Below are 19,002 nucleotides of genomic sequence, written 5' to 3' on the forward strand. Positions count from 1 at the left end.
CATGTACTCACCATTAAATTGGAACTGATCGATCAACACTTATGTACACATATGGAAATATCATGCATTGGAAATCAAACAGGTGGGGGGGAAGACGGGATGGATTAATTCACATGTAATGGGTACAATGCACACTATCTGGGTGACACGGACACTTACAACCTTGACAAAAGCAATTTATGTGACCAAAACATTTGTACTCCCATAATATTATGAAATTTAAAAAAATTAAAAAATATTTTCAGCGAATGGTACTAGAATAATTGGACATCCATGTGCAAAATAATGAAATTTAGATACAGACCTTACATCCATCATAAAAATTAATTCCAAATGGATCAGAGATCTAAATTTAAAATTTAAAAGTATAAAACTCCTAGAAGATAACATAGGAAAAAACCTAGATGATCTTGGGAATGTTGATGACTTCTTGAATACAACACCAAAGGCATGATCCAAGAAAGAAAAAAAAAAAAGCTGAACTTCATTAAAAGTAAAAACTTCTGTTTTGTGAAAGACAATGTCATGACAATTAGAGGACAAGCCACAGCCTAGAAGAAAATATTTGCAAAATACAAATCTGGTAAAGGACTGTATATACAATATACAATGAACTGTTAAAATTCAACAATAAGAAAACAAACAACCTAATAAAAAATTGGCCAAAGTCCTTAACATATACCTCACCAAAGAATATATATATGGATGGCAAATAAACATATGAAAAGATGCTCCACATTATATATCATCAGAGAAATGCAAATTAAAGCAACAAGATACCATTATACACCTGTTAGAATGACCAAAATCTGAAACACTGACAATGCTAAATGCTGGCAAGGATGTGGAGTAATAGGCATTCAATGCTGGTGCTAATTCAACATGACACAGCCACTTTGGAAGACAGTTTGGAGTTTTCTTACAAAATGAAAAATATGATCCCACAACCATACACCTGTTTATTTAACTAAAGGAGTTGAAAAAATATGTCCACACAAAAACCTGCACACAGATGTTTATAGCAGCGGTGATCAACTTAAGTTTTGTCATCATATATCAAGGTGTTTGTTTTGGTTATGGTGGTGGTGATAGTTCTTTTTTATATTCTGTCCTTTTTTTCTCCCCTCGTGTTTTTGGGATTCTTCTTTCTCCAGCAAATATTTTTATAAAGTTTCTTCCTCCAGAAATTCTCAAATCACTATCTATACCTGCTTGCCCAGATACAGCACAAAAACATTAAATGGGAAGTTAGGCCTCGAGCTAACAAACATTAAGACACCAAAAAGAGTCATTTCAAAGGATTGTATCTTAAAAACGGCATTCTATGGCCACGATCCAATCAAGCAAAAATAAAGAGAAACTAGGAAAAAATAAGTTTGGAAATTAAAATATGTTTTTTAAATAAATCAATGTCTAAAAAAAAAAAGAGAGAAAATACAACAAGAAGAGGAAATTGTGCTATCAGATGCCATTTCTATCTATGTTATGAACTGAATTATGTCCCCAACATTCATATGTTGAATACCTAACTCCCAGTTGTTGTATTTGGAGATAGGGCCCATAAGAAAGTAATGGTTAAATGAGGTCATGAGGGCGAGTCCTTAATCCAATAGGACTGGTGACCTTATAAGGAAAGAAAGAAATACCAGTGTTTATGAACTGAGTTATGTTGCTTCATATTTATAACACATTGAATTTGAATAGTGTCTATACTATATTAGTGTGTTTTCTAGTTTTTCACTTATAAAATTGATTCCTTCATATATCCATTCAGCAAATATGAACTGAATGTCAGATATGTACCCCCATAATTTCTCTAGGGCATAGTATTGAACAAAACAAACACATAACTTGCCATCACAAGACATATTGTCTAGTGGGTAATACAGACATATCACTGAAGCGATGAGTAATTTCCAAATAAAGTATAAAACTTTACAGAAGTGTGTGATGGTAGGACATATTTTAATCTATATATTTAGGGAAGTCCACTCTGAGAATTCTCTTTTATATTGAAATCTGAAGGTGAGTGGACAAGTTGTTTCCAAAAATACACCTCGTAGCTAAAATGTATCACATTTATGAGGATTACCATGTAATCATGCATTTGTTTCTTTTTTAACTCCACGGTCATTCAGTGCACTGATGCCCATTAAAGAGTCAAAGTTTTGTATTTCCTGACAATGTAAGTACAACTCTAGTTGTTTAGCACAGTCTCAAGTATTTTTTTGGCTAAGCAATTTATCAAAAACCATTGACGTAAACATGTCTGAAAGATGGTGAGCACTGCACAAAGAGCATTAATATACTTTGGAGTTCTAAATGTGATGACTTCTCTCTGACACAACTCTGTCCCACCTGTGTAATTCTGGATGAACGCAGGCTGTTCTAAAGAGCTTGCAGTCAATGACTTTGTGCACTTTATGGCCTGATATAAAATTGCTCTTCATCAAGTCAGTTCTTTTTTAACTTTGCTTGCATAGTGTCCTTGACTCATCATAACTGTCATTTCTCAGTACAGCACAAACATTGTCCATCACCATAGCCAATATAGGTTCATGAGCTTCATTTTTCTATAAATACAAAAAAATAGATGTAAAAAATGATGTTATTTTCCCTACGTAAATGTGATCTACACAGTTAAGTGTTTGAGCAAATTTCAGAATAGCATATAAGGGTTATTTCTCAGGTAAGGAACTTTGCATATAACATTTCTCCCTCTATACTAATGTTTGTTTTTCTTTGGCAATTCTATAATGTCTGCTTTATTACAAATTTACGTGATTTTTTGATGGTTGACTGTGCCAATATAGTTACTATTAAGTATACAGGAGGCATTTTTTTTCATGCAAAGATTATGATTACAGTAATCATGGAAGGCAAATTTTAATTTTAACAAAATTGGTGCCACAAACAACAAATAACAATATATTGCAGATAAAATCCTGGGAAACTAATTTAAAAATATAAAGGGAAAAACTGAAAAGAGCACAAGCCATCTATAAACACATATTTGTCTTAGAAAAGTACTCTATTCCCTATTTCATAATTGATATTAAACCAAAACTTAAAATAATTCATAAAAAATAAATACACTAAAATGGGTCTCTAGTTTCTAATTGTCCAACTAGTGCCACAACAATTAATCCAGAAATACAATATACAAGTTAAAGAATAATGATGTGTGTGTGTTAAACAAACAGAATTGCTACTAAAAAAAATATCCTTTGACAAAAATGTTGCAGGCTATAAAAGAGTGCTTAATTAACAAAATTAGGCATGAAAAATTTAAAAAAATATAACATCTAAGGTAGAGATAGGAGAAAACATTCCTATCTCAATTCACTGAGCTTTCTCTCATGAAAAGAAAACAGAGTCTAAATATTCTATTATTTTCACCACTCAGAATAAGAAAATTCTTCTATCTAATCGAAACTTTATTTTTTATAATCTAAGTTCTCCTTGTTTTTTTTTGTTTTTTGACTGTTTTCTCTGATAAGTTGTGGCTAATGTTAATTAAATGTATTTCCCCTGGTAGAATAAAGAGTGATTAAAATTTTGCATTTTTGTTATAATTTATAGTACTCATTATGAAATATTTTATCCACATCGGACACTATATATTCAATTAAACATGAGTTTCCACATTTTTAGCATTATCAGATACAGATACTGTTTCAGAAATGTATATATAATGACTGAAAAAGATTTTTCTCATTATCTGTGGTGATATATAACATATTTTTTACTAAATAAAGTGAATTTTTTATCAGTATTATGTCAGTAAATATACTTTAAGTAATAAACTAGTAAGAATCTGTGGGATGAAGTGCATCAGAAAATCATTCAACTCTGATTACAGATTGTTGTTGCACTCCTTATTCAATGTTTTATTAAATTTTTTTTAATCAAACCAGGTAGAGCTAAAATATCCAAGAAGATAGGTATGAATTATAATAGAGTTCTGGCATTAATCACATGCTTATTATTAAAATGCAAAGGTTATTGTATCTTCCTGGAAACTATAATTCACTTTTCACTGCCTTTTTTGATGCTATTTTTTAAAACTTTTCAGTGTATTTTTTAAAACTTTTCGCTCCATCAAAAGCAAGTAAACTTAAGTTTTTATATTTAGACAAATGTCTCACATAGCTTATGGACAGCTGAATAGAATCCTATTGATGAGTTAACTTGATTTTTATAAAATATTTTGCTGATAATAAAGCTAAGGTAGCAATAAGGTAATGTAAGTATACTAAGTAAGGCATTTGTACATTATATTTATATTATCTGTCACTTATTTAAATATATAAAAGACAGGTGAGTAGAGTATATTTTTAAAATCCCAAACGGCTTGTATTCATACCTCATTTATTTACTGATTCCAGAATGTTGAAAGCATTCTAAAATGCTTGTTAATTATCCCATATCTAGTTTATTAAGCAGATATAAAAGTCAAAACATAAGCAAAAATAAAATAGTCTGAAATGAAATAAATATATAGTATTATATTTATTATAGTATTATAGTATTATTATAGTAGTATTATATAGATTGCTATATAACATGATTTAATACAGCTGCAATTTATATATCAATTTATAATTAATATGGTCATTTGTTATTCATAATTCCTTCTATTACTCCATTTATAAGTTCTTCCATTTAGTATTATTTAATATTCTGTTTCATGACTCATTTTAATATTTTTGCTGAGGTTTAATTGAGCTACAATAAGAAATGCATATTTAAATTGTACAATTTAATAAATTTTAATATATGCATTAGCCCCTCAAATATACACTGCAACTAAATTAATGAATACACCCCACTGACTCCAAGAATATCCTCTTTTGTAATTCATACAGGCTCCTTCCTACTCTCCTCCCCAAACTACTTATCTCCTTTCTGTCATTGTAGATGTGGTTTTTTTTTTTTTCCAGTATTTTATATAAGTGGAATCTTACATTATGTACTCATTTTTGTCTGCTTTTCTTTTTTATTCACTTATTTTTGTTTTCAGATTTATTGACATTTTGGTGTTTATCAATAGCACTTTTTATTTCTTAATATAATGGCATTCTATTTTATAGATATACAATTTGTTTATTCATTCACCTGTTGATGGATATTTGGGTTGTTTATAATTCAGGGCTTTTACAAATAAAGCTATGAAAATTTGTGTAAAAATCTTTGTGTGAATATAGATAACTAAAAGTGAAATGTCTGGAACATATAGAAGTTTAGGTTAATAAAAAATATATTACAGAAAGTAGAAGGCCAAACTTCTTAACATTTTAAGCAAGTGTCATTTTTGAGCAGTGGGGATTCATTCTAGGTTACCAATATATTCCAAGTAATTGGTCACAATCCCACATAGTCTTTTTAATAATAGAGGAGTAAGTTCACATACTTATTTGTGCTTCAATCTTTATTGTGTCTTTTGGGTTCAATCTCTCAAATTTTAAGGTAAGAAATAGTTGGTATTGTTGTACTGATGTCGTTGAACAGATAGTTACAATATTTCTTTGTTATTCTTACCACATAATACAAAGAATATTTTAATAGACTAAAATTGTATATTTTGAAAGGAGTTATGGATTTTGAAGAAATTTAGTCTTTGAATACTATTTGACCATGTACACAGATATATTTTATGAACACAAAGTTATCAAAGTGTTAATTTATATTTTGGTCATTTTCAGTAACTCCACTAATGTTTCAAAAATAATACTTGTTTTCAAAAATAGTTGATTGTCAGTTCTTTTTGTTTTCCACTTATTAATATTATGCTATGCTCATAATGGAAAACTAATGACTAATTTTTCCATTAAAACCTATAATAACATTTTATACAGCTCAGATTATTTTAAATATTCAAATTAATATTTAGCTTAAAATATTCCTTTATTTGATAATTTGAGTACTACTTAAATTTTAACACATTTATTAGAAATAAATATATTCAAAAGACATTAATTTAACATTTTAAGGGATTAGTCTCTACACTGACCTACTAAGTCTGGCCACTTCATATGATCGCCCCACCCAACCTTATAGTCTGCTATCTAATGATCACAATTGATCACTATTACCTGATACCTGGACCTTCCTAATAGTCTCCTTGCTGCTTTCTTAATTTTCACTCCTGCCACAGAGGAGCTGGAAAGATTGTCTAACAATATAAATCACCTCATGTTCCTGTTTTGCTTAAAACTCTCCAGGAGCTTCCTGCTACAATTTTTTTTTTTTTTTTTTAAATACAAACTCTGACAGTGTTCTACATAGCCTCGTTGAACAATTTATTTATTCCTCCCATGTCCTATAAGCCCCAAGGTAAGCAAGTTTTATGATTGTTTTGATGTATCTCAAGAATCTAAAACATTCTGGCACAAAATAAATGCTCAATATATATTTGTGTAGTGAATGAATAGAAAAGTGTGTCATTTGCTTTCCCCAGTGTAATTGGATTCATGTATTCTTGCTTATTTAAGCTGCAAAAAGGTTTTATTTAAAGTAAAATATAGTTGTTGATCATAAGTTAGGAAAAAAATAAATATCCATTGTGATAAGAAAACTTATCTAGCAATATCTCTTAGGGGGAAAAAATTGCAGGTAGTACCCGTGCCCAGGGGCTAGAGAATAAGTGGGGTGTATTGAATGTTACAAATATACTTGTGTGTTGATGTATTGGAAGCAATTTTTTTTTGTAAATACTGCAGACTAAATTAGCTGAAGCTGAACTTTATCCAGAAATCTAAATGGAAGTCTAAAATAAAGACATTGAAAAGTCAAGAAGGTGAGGAGTAAAAGCTTCAGCGGATTTGTTCTTATTTTAATAAGGATAGGAATAAAATTGGATTTATTAAGTGTGAATGTATAAGCAGGAGCTCTCTGATTTTTTTTTTTTTTTTTTAAGCTGGTAAAAAAGATTTGTCTGTCACCCTTGGATACAGTCCCAAAGGAAGAGTTCCTTTTGAGTGTGGCTTCTCTCTTCCCTAGGGCAATAAAAAGGCGTGCCTCTGCCTAAAGACTGTGTTTTATTTGTGTCAGGTGGTGAGAAATCATGCTGAAATTTGTCCGAGAATTTTTTTAGATGTTTGATTTTCATAACATAATCTTTACTAACTCTTAATTACTGAAAACCATTGTCAAGAGAGATGCATAAAAGCTATTATAATTTCCATGAGGTTGATAATAGTGACTGCTAAACTAAGGACATGTAACTATGTCATAGGGACAAAATTTGATGAAATAAAACCATTCCTACCAATACGGTAATAAAGCTTTGAGAAGATGGTATATTGCCAGCTGAAATAAGCATTGTTTTCCATTAAATATTAAGGTTATTGCCATAGTAAAGTAATGCCAAATAAATGTGCATAAAGCCTGTTCTTCATCTATTTTTTTTACATTTTTTGTGTATTAAAATCAAAGTGGTCAATTCAGCATAATTTTAATACAATGTATTTTGTAAGGAGATATAATTTGTTTGCTTTGAGTCTACCTAATTTATTTACATAGGTTCTTAAGTTTATCTTTAATGGTTATATATTTAAATATTTCTAAAATATGTTAATATCTTCTTATTATTTATTAGATATAAGTGGAATGAACTGGAAATTGACATGCACATTTGTTAAAAGATACATACACAAACATTCTAAAGTATTAACTACATTTGATATATATATGGATTATTGTGCAAAAATGAGTGAAGAAATATCATCTATCCTAAGTTTATTGCAGTTATTTTTGTGGTGAAAATTTTCTGAATGGAAACAAAAATTTATGAACCACTTCTGGAGAGGTATTCCTAAAGCTTTTCCTAGGTAAAAATGCCATTAAAGATGTTTGGCAAACTATCTTTAGAAGTACGGATTCATTGTGCAAAATGTACTTTGTGAGCAAATGCAATTGTCATTGATGTTTATGTTTACTCAAACTTTTTCAATTTTTGAAAATTGAATTTCAATTACGTGCTATCAGGATTTTTGGTATTACTTTATAAACTCTTAAGGGTGTACTTTTAGGTTTAAATAGTAATAATCATTTTTATTAACAGTTATGTATTTTTACAGTGCTAGACAATGAAATAATTGGTTTATATGGAATGTCTTGTTTATTTAGCAAAATTACATAATGAAGAATTCATTCTTACTATTTTATAGCGGAGGAAATTAAGAGGGGTTATGTGACTTGTTCAAAGTCTTATATCATTACAAAGAGAAGTTGAAATCTAAATCAGGCTAGTCTAATTCTGCATATCATAATCCTAACAACACACATCATGTGCATACAGGCATCATATGTCTATTTTTTGATGATTAAGGTGATGATAATCATGATTATGATAGTATTGTGTTATTAAACCATTTTATATTTAATTGCCCATAGCATTTACTAGATGTCTCCTGCACTCAGATTTTTTTTTTATTATTATTTCAGTAGGTTTAGGGAGTACAACTGTTTTATGTCACATAGATAAATAATTTTGAAGTCAGGGCTCTCAGTGTTCCCATCACCTGAATAGTGTACATTGTACCCAATAGGTAGATTTTTGTCTACTCATCCCACCCTCCCCTCTTCTTAGTATTCAATGTGCATTACACAACTTTATGACTTTATATATCCCTCATTAAGCTCCCACTTATAAGTGAGTATATATGATGTTTGTTTTTCCATTTTGAAATACTTCACTTAGGATAATGATCTCCAGGTTCATCCAAGTTGCTGCAAAGAACATTATTTCATTCATTTTTATGTCTGGGAATAACTCCATGCTATATATATTCACCACATTTTCTTTATTCACTTACCAGTTCATAGACAATTATCTTGATTTCATATCTTTGCAATTGTGAATTATGCTGCTATAAACATTGGTGTGCAGGTGTTTTTTTTTTTTTTAATAAAATTACTTCATTTCCTTTGAGTACATACTCAGCAGTTGGATTGTTGGATCTAATGGTAGGTCTACTTTTAGTTTTTTGAGGAATCACCTTACTGTTTTCCACAGAGGTTGTACTAGTTTACTTTCCCACCAACAGTGTGTAAGTGTTCCATTTTCAATGCATCTATGACAACATCTATTGGTTTTTTACTTTTTAATAAGAGCCATTTGTGACAGGGGTAAAGTAGTGTCTTATTGTGGGTTAATTTGCATTTCCTGATGATGAGTGATGTTGAGAATTTTTTCATGTTTTTTGGCCATTTGTATGTCTTCTTTGGAAAAAATCTGTATGTGTCTTTTGCCCACTTTTTGATGGGGTTATTTGGTTTTTACTTGTGATTTGAGTTTTTTGTAGATTCTGTTTATTAGTCTTTTGTTGGATGTACAGTTTGTAAATATTTTCTCCCGTTCTGTAGGTAGTCTATTTACTCTATTGATTATCTCCTTTGCTGTGCATAAGCTTTTTAGTTTAATTAAGTCCCTTTTATTTATCTTTGTTGTTGCTGTATTTGCTGTTTGGGTATTAGTCATAAATTCTTTGCCTAAGCCAATGTCCAGAAGAGGTTTTTCTTTAATCCATCTTGAGTTAATTTTTATATATGGTGAGAGATAGAGATCAAGTTTCATTCTTTTGTGTGTGGCTATCCAGTTTTCCCAGCACCATTTACTGAATAGGGCATCCTTTCCCACTGTAGGTTTTGTCTGTTTTGTTGAAAATCAGTTAGTTGTAGCTATATAGATTTATTTTTGGGTTCTTGATACTGTTCCACTGGTCTATGTGGCTACCTTTATACAGCACCATGTAATGTAGATTACTAGCACCTTATGGTATAATTTGCAACCAGTTACTGTGATGCTTCCAAATTTGTTCTTTTTGCACAGGACTGTTTTTGCCATTTCAGCTCTTTTTTTGGTTCCATAACAATTTTAGCACTGTTTTTCTAATTCTCTGAAAAATGATTTTGATATTTTGATGAGAATTACACTGAATCTGTAAATCACTTTGGGCACTATGGATATGCTAACAATGCTGATTCTTCTAATCCATGAGCATGGGATGTTCTTCCATTTGTTTGTGACATCTATGGTTTCTTCATCAGAGTTTTGTAGCTTTCCTTGGAGAGATCTTTCATCTCCTAGGTTAAGTATAAATAGTCCTAGGTATTTTATTTTCATTGCACCTATTGTAAATGATATTGAGTTCTTTATTTAACTCTTAGGTTTACTGTTATTAGTATGCTACTAATTTGTGTACATTAATTTTGTAACCAGAGACTTTACAGAATTTATTTATATGTCTAGGAGTCTTTCGGTGGAGTCCTTAGAGTCTTTTACTTATAAGATCAGATCATCACCAAAGAGGGGTAGTTTGACCTACTCTCTCTTGATTTGGTTGCCTTTTATTGTTTTGTCTTGCCTGAATTCTCTGGCTAGGACTTCCAGTCCTACGCTGAATAGAAGTGGTGACACTAGGCATCCTTGTCTTGGCTCCAGTTCTTAGGTGGAAGGCTTTCAACTTTTTCCCATTCAGAATGATGTTGGCTGTGGGTTTCTCATATATGGCTTGTATAATGTTGAGATATGTTCCTTCTATGCCTAGTTTGTTGAGGGTTTTTATCATGAAAGGGTGCTGGTTTTTATCAAATGCTTTTTGTGCATATATTGATCCATGGTTTTTGTTTTTAATTCTGTTATGTGGTGAATCACATTTATTGATTTTCATATGTTGAACCATCCTTTCATCCTTGGGATGAAATATGCTTGATCATAGTGATGTCCTTTTTGCCATGAATCTTCCAGGTGTTCAAGGACCATTTTGTATCTGGATGTCTACATCTCTAGCAATACCAGGGAAGTTTTCCTCAATTATTCCCTCAGATAGATTTCCATGCTTTTTTTTTTTTTAGTTCTTTCCCCTCTGGGATACCTATGATTATTATATTCATTCACTTTTCAGAGTCCTATATTTATCAGAGAGATTGTTCATTTTTCTTTATTCTTTTTTCTACGTTTTTGACTGACTGGATGACTTTGAAAGCCTTGTTTTCAGGCTCTGAAATTCTTCTACTTGTTCTGGTTTGTTAAAACTCTCTGCTATATTTTGAAATTTGCTAATGATTTTTTAATTTCCAGAAGTTCTGTTATATTTTTTCTTATATCTATTTATTTAGTGAATTATTCATTCATGTCCTCAATTTTTTTATGATTTCTTTATGTTTGTTCTTCAACTTTCCTATTAGTCCTCTTGATATTAGTTGTCATCTATGTTCTTAATTCCATATCTGACATTTTAACAATTTTCTTTTGGTTGGAGTCCATTGCTGAAGAGCTATTGTGATCTTTTGGGGGTGTCAAGACAGCTCATTTTCTCATGTTGCCAAAGTTTTTATGCTGATTTCTTCTTATCTGGGCCCTCTTCCTTTAGCTCAAAGCAGATAGCTTTGCAGTGCATATGTTTTCCTCTGTTGGGACCTATATTGCTAAGTGAAGAGAGGGAGAGGTCTCTGGATAACATGCTTGAGTCCTACTGACCAGACAGGGTAAGGATGGATGCACTGTGAACTGTTCTTTTCCATCTTACGATTCCCCTGTGGTTCCCATGGGGCCGCTATAAAAGGTGGTGGGCATGCGTGGAGTGGGCCCATGGCTGGGTAGACTGCCCAACTCTGGTGGTAGCAGTTGCATTGGCATTGATTTTGACCAGGTCTCTTCAAAGCCGGGCTTCTCAAGTGGCAACAGTAGTGGCTACACTGCCCAGTTGGTGGGTGGCTGGTGCTGAGGGACATGGGCACATGTTCTTTTAAGGTCCCATGGGCCCATGTTCTTTAAGGGCCACTTAGGCTATGGCAACAAGCTCCAGATCTGTGGGTACCTGTTCTGTCCATGTTCCTTGGCAGTGGTAGGGCACCTGCACCTACCCACAAGGTGTGCGAGTGTGCCCAGCATCCCCACTCCCTCCCTGGCCAAACGGGGTGAGGGAGAGGTATCAGCTGTGGAACTGACCACCAAGAAGATGCAGTACTAGGCGTCTGGGACCTCAAAACGGAACCAGTCACTGCACCCAAGGTTTGGAAGCCAGCTCTGCCTTCTATCCAGAGCAATGCTGCTTCCTAGCCTTCAGCCAGGTCTCTGTATCAGAGCAGACGCCTGCTGTGGTGGAGGGGCCCTCCCTCATCTCTAGTTGCAATGTCCACAGGGGAAGCATGGAGCTCTGGGCTTCTCTCCTATGATTCTCCCCCATGTGCAGGTCCCTTCTCCAGGTATCTCCAATCCTGTTACACAGGTTGTCCCACTTCCCTCTTCTTCACTTTGTGTGTCTCCCATCACCTCTCTGTTAATTCCCGATGCTCTCTGTTAGATGGTTGATGCAAACATAAATGTCTATTCATCACTTTCGATCCTTTCTGGGAGAGTGGTGTTGTATAGGCTGCTTCTAGTCTGTCATTGGTCCTTCCTCATCCTGCAGCTAATTTTAAGTTAAGTGATATACACTACAATTAGCAGATATATATATTCAAGACAGAGAACAACAAATTACAAAGACACAAAAGGTAAATTTACCATTTATTCAGTTTAGGTAATTAAAGAAACCAATTAGAGTCAATTAATCTGTGGAAGTTAGGATTATGTAGAGTAGGAGAAGAGGAAGGCATTGTAGTGGAAAACACATGAACTTCTGAGTAAACTACAGATGTGCTTTAATTCATGTTCTTATATTTGTAAGATTTTCTTTAGTAAATTACATATACCGGTGAAAGCTCAGTTTCTTCATTTTAAAACCAGATGCCACTAAAATAATTAAGCTTCTTTTACTTTATACAAATTTTTTTATTTTGTTAATTTTTATATTTTATGTTTAACATTTTTATAATAGTGTGTTTCAGAATATCTTTCTCTTGGCTATTTATCCTGCTTTTAATTTATGGTGATTTTTAAATTTGTAGCTTGATGTTTTACACACATTTCATAAAATTTTCATACACTAGATCTTCCAATATTGATGCTAATTTACTTCTTTCCTCCTCTTTTTGTGGTACTCTAATTAGCAGTGTGTTTGACATTTGATTCTACCTCCTATGACTCAACAGTCTATTCCTTATTCTGGACGTTTCTTTCTTTCTATTTGTCAGTTCATTAACTACCTTTTTTTTTCCATTGTATAATGAATGTGCTTTTAACCTTTCCATTGAGTTCTTAGTCTTATTTATTGAGCTTTTCAATTCTATTAATATTAATTTTTAAAATTCATTTTTCTACCAAAATTTTCCTTCTTCAAAATCCATTCCAACAGCAAATTCTAATGAAATTAAGACTTGCACTTTCTTAGTACAAAATAAATATGCCAGCAAAATCTCACACTAGCACTTAAATCTATTTCCAAAATAATTTTCCAAATTTTATTCTCAATGTTATATATATACAAAAATAGTTTTCATAACCACACCAGTTTAAATACTACTCTATAATAAACTATCACAAATCTCAGTGACTTAAAACAAGATCAATTATTATTTTTTATTAGTCTGGTAGGTTTGTAAGATTCCTAGGGCAGACTCAGTTAATTTCATCTGGCCTCAATCTTGTGGCTCCCATGGGATAATGTTTTGGTTGTGGGTGAGTGCTCTAGGATGGCCTCAGTTGCACAATTCATCTCTGATCCATCTGGACTTTGAACCTCCAACAGGGCTAGACAGGCTTGTTGTCATGGTGGTTTCAATAGAGAGTAGAAATGTATGAAAACTCTTGAGGACCAAGCTTGGAACTAGCATATCATAATTTCTCAGAATTTTATTAGCCAAAGATAAGCAAAAAGCTTGCCTGTCATCTAAGGTTGAAGAAATAGATTTCAACTCTTGATGAGATGATTTGAATTCACATTGCAAATGACACAATAGGGAAAATTAGAGAATTGTAGTCATTTTTCTAATCAACCCAACATATTAGCTTATAGATGAAATTTCTGATTTTAATACAGTTTAGCACAGTGATCTGAAAACATATAATCAAGTCTAAAAGAAAGTATTAAAAAGACTGAGCAAGAATAGTTTAAGATTACCTAAAACTATAATAATAATAAAGGTTTTATCAAATAACCTATTGGCACATTAACTTCAGTTCATAGTTTTTTTGAAATACAATACATAATATAATTAAGAACAAAGTAAAAGGCATATAAAATTCCTCAGACTTTCTCTGTAAATAAAAAATTTATCCAAATTAGATGATGGCATTTGTAGTAAACTAAACATTCACTATAATTGTATTAGCTTAAAGTGTAAACATCATCATACTTACTAGAGAATTTAACTTGTCTTTTTCCTTCAAATTTTAGCCGATGTTGATATTCAACTTTATGATTTGTATACTTTTTGCATTTGTGCATACACATATAATAATGTCTTCAAGATACAGGAATGTGTATTTTCAAGCTCCCTAGTACATAATTAAAGGATTTTAGATACTGCCTTGGTGAATTAATTTTGACATAGTACATTTTACAAGCCCAGTGACCTCAATTATGCAGTAATGAATGATGGCAAACACTCCTAATCCAAGGAGTGATATTATGTCTTTATTTCTGAACAAATCCAATATTTAGTTAATAGCTTTAGCACCAAAGTAATCTTAATTACAAACTCCCATATCATTTATCTTCTTATTTCTTTATGAAGGAAACTGCTTTTCTTCCTAAAAATATTCCCTTCAGCATATTAAATGCAAAATAAAAATATATTCTTAATTTTCTTATGAGGAAAAGATCATTCTTTTCTCACCAACACCAACCAGAAAAAGCACAGCACTTTAATATGGCAGCTTTAGTAACATTCAAATAATTTTTACTAAAATGGTATATTTTAATTCCTTAAAGTTGAAAGAGTTAAATTTTTCTTAATAATGTATTCTTACTACACAGCAAAATGTAGTGGCTGAAAAAAATATTTGTTTAATAAAGAATTATATAAATCTTAATTATAAGTAAATATTAAACTGTCAACAGGTTTTAAACTATTAGTGAATAGGTATTTAATTGTCAAAGTCCTTTTTATAATAAATCTTTCATAGAGAAGAGTACAAAGGAAGGAGAATCAGTCCAAGGACATTTCACAGTAGAAATTTCTCTTTATCTCTTTTGGTTTAGTTTCCCATATTCTTACAGATCTTCCTCTTTTACAGACTATTTTCTTCTTTGCTTTCAGTCCTGTATCTCTTTCCTCAATATACAGGTATCCAGAGTACAGGTATACAATATAATCAGTACATTTACTGAGACCTGATGTTCTCAAATAGGTGTCCTAGTTATCTGGTGGCACTAGGTCTTGTAGATACAAATTTCATTGCTCTGATTTCTAAATCTATAGAGATTAGCTTATTTCTATAGGTCACAAAAGGGGTGTTACCCAGGTTTAAAATACCTGGAGAGATAAATGACTTTAGAGATAAAAGAGAAAAGCAGAGTTTAGAGAAAACAGACTTTGATAACTTATTTTATAAATGTGAGACTAAGAATACCTCATGTACTCCTCTTGTCTATTCCTGTTCAGAGAGAATTCCTATAGGAAATGAAGAAAAGAAGACCAAGAAAAGAAAAGTCTCTGATTTCTCTGAAGTTAAAATTTGTATTAACAAATAATTGGATGTGCTAAATTCTTCAATACTCTGGAGGAAGTGAAGTGAACAAGTAGGGAATTGTGGTTTATGATTTTTAAATAATGATTGACTTGTTTTTTTTATCTCACTTATACAAACCTTTAAATAAAAAGTTGTTAAAGATAAACTGATGTGTATATGAGGCATGATCTTGCTTCAGATGAGAATTTTATTTTCTTCTTAATAAAAATATTAACACTACTCTTTTCAGTACCTTTTTCTATTCTTTCAATTGACTGTGAGTTTTCATATCACTGAGATCTTTGGAATCAGATAAAATAGAAAGGGCAAATGAATTAAGCTCTCTGAGCCTGTGTCAGTGGCCCCCAAGAGTTATTACGGGTTTGACAATTTGCTAGTTAGACTCAATGAACTCAGCATGTAGTCATACTCACAGCTATGATGAAATGCAGCAAAATGCTACAAAGGAAAATCAGCGAAAGGAAAAGTTGCATGGAACAAACTCCAAAAGAAACTAGGCATGAACCTCCAAAAGTCCTCATCCAGTGGAGTCACACACACTTGTTTCCTCCCATAATGAGTGGTGACAATACATATGAAATATTGTTTATCAATATTTTATGAGCTCATTTCATTAACTTATTCTAATTAGCTCATTAGAGACTCAGTGCCTAGAGTTTTTGCTGGGGCTGATTATGTAGGCACTCTCTGCTTTTTACGTAACAAAACTCCCAACTCTCAGAAGGTAAGTAGGTATTCAGCATAAACCATATTGTTTGCACAAAAAGATTAGGTGTAATGAGCCTCCCTTAGATGTTTTGGGAATAGTAAGACTCCTCCTGAAATCCAAGATCCCAGATACCAGCTAACAGACAACCATACAAGCAGTCCTTTCCAAGGACATCAGTCTCAGACCTACTATGTTAACTCTTCTCTGCCCAATCTTCATTTGCAAAATTAGAATAAATGCTTCTGTTAGACTATAGTGTATTATAATTCATATATGTATTTATGATATGTCAGGTGGTGGAACTATTTATCAGATCCTGTGTTTTATTATTTTTAGAAATTATTTGTTTATATTATTCGTGTAAATCACTTCCTTGTGTATTTTGACCAATAAGAATTAAAAAAAAATCAACTTTTAGTGTTATTCTCTCAGTTAATCTTTACAACTAATTTATGGATTAGTTTTTTTTGTACTTGGCAGCTCACACTGCCATAACAAAATATTATGCTCTGGGTGGCTTAAATAACATGAATTCATTTTCTCACAGTTTTGGAGGCTGAAATTCTGCAGTCAGGATGCAAGCATATTCAGGTTCTGGTGAGGGCTCATTTTCTGTCTCAAGGAAAACCACCCCCTCACTGTGTGTTCCTATGACCTCCTATTTTTGTATGCACAGGAAAAGAGAGAAGGCAATCTCTCTTGTATCTTTTCTCTTTTTTTAATTTCAAAATATTAAGGGGGTGCAAAAGTTTTTGTTACATGGCTTCAGTTAGGGCTATAAATGTTCTCATCACTCAAATAGTGTTCATTGTACCCATTAGGTGGATTTTTGCCCCTCCACTCCCCTCTCCCCTGCTTGATTTCCAATAACTTTACTCTAGAGGCACTAATCTAAAGGGCGCCATTCTCCCAACCTCATCTGATCTTAATTACCTCTCAAAGACTTTATATACAAATATCATCATACTGGAGGTGAGGGCTTCAACATATGAAGTTGGGGGGAGACACAACATTCAGCCAATAACAATTTCATTTCCTCATTTCCAGATGAATAAACTGATTAACAAACTTTTTAATCAACTTGTTCGGGACCATACAAATTATATTCTCTTTGTAAATCACTTATGCAATTAAAACCTTTAAGAAGTATATTGTAATTGAACATATAAGAAAAGTTAGAAACATAAATGAAGAATAATAGAGATTGAAATGTAAATGTGCTGTTCAAGTAAAATTAATAGGACTGGCTATTGGTGGAATGTGAGTTTCAAAGTAAAAGGAAGCTTTTCTAACGTTAAACTACAGATGTTGAGTTTGGGACTCTAATGCAAGTCTTACAAATTAATGGTTATGTGAAATCTAAGGCAGTTACTTAACCTCTCTATGTCATTATCATCACCTGCTAAATTGAGACAATAATGAGACTTGCATCAGCTTTACAGGTTCAATTACCTCATGCTTTTACATTCTAATTGTTCTGGAGTTCTATGTGTGTGTTTGGTGAAAAGAGTAGAATTCTGGCTTATTTCTGTTGAAATTTCCCTCTGCAGCTCTGTAGACATTTCTTGTTCTTTTTACTCTGTTCTTCTAAATCATTTACTTTGCTGCATCCAGTTTTTAGCTTCAAAAGTTATATTGAAAAGGCGGGACAGGGAGGTCAAATTCTCACTCTTTGCTAACGATATGATATTATATCTAGAAAATCCCAAGGGTTCAACCAAGGGACTCCTGGAATTGACAAATGAAACCAGTAAGGTCTCAGGATACAAAATCAATGCACACAAATCAGTAGCATTCATATAGGCCAATACAAGTCAAGCCAAATATCAAATCAAAGATGCAATACCTTTCACAATAGCATCAAAGAAAATTAAATATTTAGCAATATATTTAATGAAGGAGGTGAGAAACCTATATAAGGAGAACTACAAAACACTGAGAAAAAAAAAATTGTAGAAGATGTAAACAGATGGAAAAACCTACCATGCTGATGGATTGGCAGAATCAGTATTTTTAAAATATCCGTGCTACATAAAGTGATCTGCAGAATCAATACAATCCTTATCAAAACACCACCATCATTCTTTACAGATTTAGAAAAAATAATTCTACAGCTTCATATGGAACCAGAAGCCAAATCAATCTTAAGCAAAAGAACAAATTGGGAGACATCAGCCTACCAGACGTCAAGCTTTAGTAAAAGGCTATAGTAACAAAAACAGCATGGTATTGGCACAAGAACAGAGATATAGACCTTTGGAACAGGACTGAGAACCCAGATATAAAACCATCCTCAGAATGTCATTTGATCTTTGACAAAGCAAACAAAAATATATACTGGGGAAAAGAACCTCTATTCAATAAATGGTGCTGGGAAAACTGGATAACCATATGCAGAAGATTGAAACTGGACCCCCTCCTCTCACCTCTCACAAAAATAGACTCCTGATGGATAACAGATTTAAACCTAAGGCATGAAACTATAAGAATTTTAGAAGAATATGTTGAGAAAAACTCTTGTAGACATCAGCCTAGGCAAAGACTTTATGAAGAATACCACCAAAGCAATCACAGCAGCAACAAAAATAAATAAATGGGACCTGATCAAATTAAAAAGTTTCTGCATAGCCAAGGAAACTATCATTAGAGCAAATAGACAACCTATAGAATGAGAGAATATATTTGCATGCTACACACCCAATAAAGGGCT

The sequence above is a fragment of the Eulemur rufifrons genome, chromosome 4, assembly GCF_041146395.1.
Source record: "Eulemur rufifrons isolate Redbay chromosome 4, OSU_ERuf_1, whole genome shotgun sequence".
Taxonomy (NCBI): Eukaryota; Metazoa; Chordata; class Mammalia; order Primates; family Lemuridae; genus Eulemur; species Eulemur rufifrons.